The 5,779-nt window shown below is 37.3% G+C and overlaps 1 pseudogene; it reads left to right on the plus strand.

The window, feature by feature from the left end:
- The first annotated feature begins 365 nt into the window (after window positions 1-365).
- LOC147425233 (uncharacterized) lies at window positions 366-4,612 on the plus strand (annotated as a pseudogene).
- Window positions 4,613-5,779: the final 1,167 nt, after the last annotated feature.

Below are 5,779 nucleotides of genomic sequence, written 5' to 3' on the forward strand. Positions count from 1 at the left end.
TCTTAAATGTGTCTATTTTGCTTCTATTTTCTCAGCTTTGCCACATAGTAAGTCTTGAGTCAATTGTAAATAAGTTTTGATAGGTTTTGACATGTTACTAGTTTTTGACATATTTTGACACGTTTACCCTATGGCATTGAAACCACCTTGATTTATGCAAAAATCTAAGGTATTTATCCTATGCTTAGTTTTTAGGAGAAGGTCAAATATCTCTCTCTCTCTCTCTCTCTCTCTCAAATCATAGCATTTATACATTTGTTCTGTCTTTTTTTCACTTATAGTATTTTATAAAAGAGTTGATAGTTCTAGACTAATTATTGATTATGCTATTGATTTTTTTAAAATACAGGTTTAAGATTCTCCTCATGGCCCCCAAACGCTCCATGAAAAAATGAGAAGCGAATTGTTCAGGGGGGACTCTACGGTCTGGGACTGTTCAAGGAAGGCAAGTTATACTTGAGGATGGCTCCTCAAGGATTCTACCAATGTGTCCGCCAAAGAATTCTGTGAAGAGAAGAAATCAATGTGTGTATGTTGACGATGAATCGTGGTCCTTGGACAGATCTATAGATGGGGAGCTTCTAATAGCAATGCTATCACTCCAAATACTATTGGTCCATCTTTTGCTCTCAACCCACAAACTACCCACACAGAGAGAAATAACCAAGACGAAGAAGACGACTTTTCAAAGCATAACAAGGTTTTTGGGGAGAATGTGTCTCTTGGGTTGATGAATGAAGTCATAAGTCAATTTCATATCAAAAGAAAGTCAGAGCCCCCTTTTGTTCCCTTATGTAGATTAATAGCTACAGATGCTCTTCGATGTGCAATTTCAAATGCACCTTAGTTGACATCCATGTTTGATAGGGCTGGCTATGTCTCTTCAATGGGTTCTTTTATTGTTTCACTTAAAGGACAACATGGAGAAACAAAACATCTGACAGAAGATATGATTGAGAAGTGGGATCCAATATGGAAAAGGCTTAATGCAGAATTTGAAAAGAATCTTGTGGGTGATTGGGTAGATCTTCGAGGCAAACTTTTTTTTTGTGGGATGGTAACCACAGGTTGAAAACTTGGATGTGACAAATTGAAGAAGGCAAGTGCTTCTTTTATTTTGTGTTTGAGTTTAGATATACATTGTTGCACTTGAAAATTCAATTTGGATGATGTTTCTTTTGTAGAGCACTCTGAGGATGAAAAATATCATGTGCAAGTTCGTTGTGAATTTATTGAGATAGATAAAAAGAAGGAAGCAGAGTTGATTTTGAGTCTTGATATAATAAACGAGTAAGAATTAGTTGGTTGATTGTTGTTCAATTCTCTTGTTGTAATATGTTTTTCCATTTGCTTACCCGTCAACATTTGCTTTTAGAATCTCGCAAACTACAGCTCCACCCAACTTGGCACATGAAGTATTTATGTTTCAGAAGTTTGGTATTGCAAACAAATTGAGCATAATGGAATATCTAACTCTAGAGCAAAAATCTTGGATGGAGGTTGAGCTTAAATTGGAGGCTAGACATAACCAAGGGATTATGCCATGGTACTCAATGCCGTGCATTTTGATTGCTCAACTTGTTTGGAAGGTATGCCATGCTCAATTTGTTTGGGATAATAAATATAACGATTATGTTAAAAAAATTAAATTGTAGCTACTTTGAGAATGAGTATGTCTTCAACTATCTTGAGGGAGCCTTAGTTCAAGGTTACAAAATACACATGAGTCCATGTTTTCAAATACGCCTTCAATTTTTATGTGGGAAGTCTATTCAAAGGTGCCAAGTAATGGATTGGGTTACGATTTGAATAATGCCCTAAATTCCCATGTGGGAAGCCTTGTACAGGTGGCAAGTTATGGATAAAGTTTTTGGTTCCCGTGTGGGAAGCCAATGTAGTCATGGATTTGTTTGCATTGTGTTGCTAATGCCTCTAATTGTGTTGCTTTGAAGGGGAGATGGGAATCCTTTTTGGCTGATGAGAAGAGAAGACTTAGAACTTTAGGTCTTCTTGGAGAGGATTTCAAAAAGAAGATGAATGAAGCTTTAAAGAAGGAAGAAGAAAAAATGAGAGATAGCGGATATAAGTACCTTTCTATTGCAAATCCTGCACATGGTAAACATTTTTTTACTATGCTATTTGACAAGGATTGGTGTGACAAAACAATGGTAGGAATCACTCAGGGATAAATTATACAGCTTGTGCACTGCAAAGATCACAATAGAGAGCTTTGTTTCATTTCATCTTAAACTTTGATTTGTCATTTTAATGTGCATTGTAATCAGTACATGAACTTTTTGGATTGAAAATTATAAATTTGTTCAATAGATGCAAAGAACTTCTTCACATGATGATTTTGACCAAAGTTAAGGTCTCCAAGGGAGGTCATTTTGCAGACTATAAGAAACTTAGAGACTACATGGGGCAAGAGACCTATGGGCAAGGAGTGTTTGGCAAAGCAACAATTATTATTGCTAAGTTTGAGGTGGAGGGGCCTATGTTGCCTAAAACATTTGAGGTCTTTTTTAAGGAATCTAGGAAGACACATGTTTCATTGGCTTATACTCATGTTTTGGAAAACATGAAGAGTGCTTCACATTATGCCTCTTTACCCCAAGTGATGCATGCAAGCAAACGTCTTGTGTACAGGTATTGAATTGTTTAAATACTAATTTTGCTTCACGATGTATTTTATTGTCTCTTCTTTATATTGATTTTTCATTTAGATGGCTATTGAATTGTATGCGGCTGAGGATGATAGATTCTATGCCGGAGGATGTACAAGAATGGTTAGATAAAGAGGATGAGAATACTATGTTCTCGTAAACACTCTTGGAAAAGGGTATTACACCTTGGGAGTGCTCTCACTGTCCATGGTGGTTGGAGTATCCCCTAGGTGTTATCCCAAAGAGTGAGAAAGAAATTCATGCTCGTAAGTGAAGCGCAATCTCTTGTATAAACTAATATGATTTGTTTAAATCTGAATTTTGTTGATCTTTTTTTTTGTGAACTTTTGTATGGAAAGGTTTTTTGAAAGAGAGTCTCATCTCTAATGACGGTGTTATCCCACCCCAAGCTACACACATTGAGCCATCCACCAAGCCACCTTCGCGTGGAAGGAAAGGTAAAAAAAGTATAGAAAAATCCTCCCAATGTGTACCTGTAGATGGTGATGTGGTGAGGAGGAGAGCTTTCCATTTTCTCTTCCACCAAAAGGATCCACCCTAGCATCAAAGTCTTGCTTCTCTGAGACTATTATGAGTTGTTCACTACATGAGAGGATGCCAACAAAATGCACCACATGTAGATGTTTTTTGCTTGTTTATTTGCTCTTTATTACTCTAATTATTGCTTGCATTAACCGTTGACACTCCTACGATTTTCTAAGCATTCTTTGAGATTCTAAGCAATTGAAAATTGCATTGTCATGTTTAGGAGAGGAGTTTATTACATGTGTGGATGCTTTGTTGTTGGATGTGGAAGCAATTGATGACCTAGAATGGCATAGGTAAGACTTTCATATTTCTCTAAAAAGTTAACTTACCATAATTTACTCTTACCATGATCCTTTTGTTTGTGTTAGTATTGAAATGTGGTTCAATAAAACACCAATCTATGATGGGTGTGAGTATTCATTGAAGGGAGAAATCTCCCAATATGTGGCAAGGTTGATATTTGCAGACTTCCCTACATCCATGCTAGTTGATGATATTCACAATCACACTATAGGTGAGCTTTTTTTATGGCTTCGTGTTTGTTATACTATGCATATATGTTATGATGTAATTTTTCGTGTTAACTTGAGTGTGTAGGTAATGTAAAAGTTGTTCCTGAGTGGAACCACTTTTCCACTGCCTTGGCGAGTGGTGTCATGGAAATTGTTGATGTTCACTTGGCAGACGAGGGTTTCTTGGTGACTTTGTCTCTTGTGCAACATTTGGGGGATCTTGCTATGCAAGATAATAGAGTTAGTTTGCAGATCCATCGCTCGTGGACTTTGATGTGTGATGGGGGATACTTGCATCCAGAGACTGGTGAGCAGGTGAGGTTTCCTTCTCTATGTGAAGCTTGTGCATGACATTTAGAATTCTTCTCTTTAAGTGATTGTTTTTCTCCTTACATAGTTGATGGATCTCACTCTTGGTTTGTTTTATCGCAAGAATGCTCAAAGCATTACACCTAATTATGATAGAAAGGCTGGGGAGGATGTTTCTCTTGAGTGCTTTCCAGCCTCAAGAAGCTACCTCACAGAGTCTCCACCTCATTCATCTAACAATTATACAAGGATAGCTAGAGATTTGATTCGAGGGGGAGCAGAGCGTATTGAGACTTTTTACAGGTAACTTTCTAGCCATGAACCTTTGTGAATCAGCACACTCATCTTGATAGTTATAAGCAAGCTCTTGTCGTTAAATTTTGATTATTATGTTTGAAACAGTTAATTTCTAGAAACATTCACATATGAGGACGACCATGTTATGGACATCTTTGCTGGGTGTGGTGGCTTGGGGCTTGCTTGCACAAAGGAGATCCGTCACTGTCTAATGCTAGAGGGTGATTTCTTTGTCTTCTCTGAGTGTTTAGAGAAGAAATTTTGTGGTCCTCCTCCTGAGGAGAAAAACTAGTAGATAAGCTACTTTCATAGGTGGACAATTATTTTTGTGACTTGACTCTGTGTATTGTTTGAGATAGTATTTTTTCAATGCAACAACAAGCAACATATGGAGATTGTGGGTTTTTCCCTTGTCCCCGCAAGGGTTTTTTCACCCACAATCATGATGCGTTGATTTGGGATTATGTTTCATATCTCGAATCAAGGATCAATCTATATGTTGTTCAATTATGGGGAAAATATTGTGTTTGTCATGTCATTATCTTGTTATTGTTGATGTTTCATATCTCAAATCAAGGATCAATCTATATGTTGTTCAGTTATGGGGAAAATATTGTGTTTGTCATGTCATTATCTTATTGGGATTTGAGGTAATGCAAGCAATGTCATTATCTTGTTATTGTTGTTCTTATTGGGATTTAGGGTATTGCAAGCAAATGCCCTCCCCCATTAGAAAAGTCCTTCCATAAACAGCAATCTAAGAGCAAACGAATAGTAACTTTCCATAACCAGCCAAACCACAAAGGAAAAGCACTGGATATCAACCTTGATGATGATAGAAACTCGAGAGAAAGCAACAACGAGTAATCTTATGGTTTCCCTTATCAAAGACTTCTGCCATGACCTCACAATTCAACATCAATGAGGATAGTATTGGCAGTGGTGATTCTTATGGCATCCCTTATCAAGAACTCAGATCATCACCATCACTAGTAGCTTCCATAACAATCGTGGAAGGTCAACATCAAAGAACAGCAAGTCAAAGCCAAAAAGTTTGACAAATCTGGATACCAAAGAGCTAGCTTGGCCAAAATCAGGTATGGATCAAGAAAATAGAGATCTCCGACGAAAAATCACAAGATCCAACACCAAAAGGGAAACACTAGAAGTATGAAAGAACGGTGAATAAAGTCGCAAAGTTGCAAGCTTCCACAACTCAGATTTGGGTTCCAAAGTTGTTGATTCAAGCACAAAGAGGTCAGGAGTTCATTTGGATTCAGAAATAGTTAAAGTCAGATTCCGTCCACATGAAAGAAGAAGAAGAATAGAGAACATGGAGTAGACAAAGATACACAAAGCCAAATGATGGACTTGGAGATAAAGTGAATGCATAGGAAAAGCTCGGAAGCAAAGAAACAGAGATCAACATATGGGCATCACTATGTT

Source organism: Adiantum capillus-veneris, chromosome 25 (assembly GCF_014529385.1).
Source record: "Adiantum capillus-veneris isolate H3 chromosome 25, ASM1452938v2, whole genome shotgun sequence".
NCBI classification, from domain to species: domain Eukaryota; kingdom Viridiplantae; phylum Streptophyta; class Polypodiopsida; order Polypodiales; family Pteridaceae; genus Adiantum; species Adiantum capillus-veneris.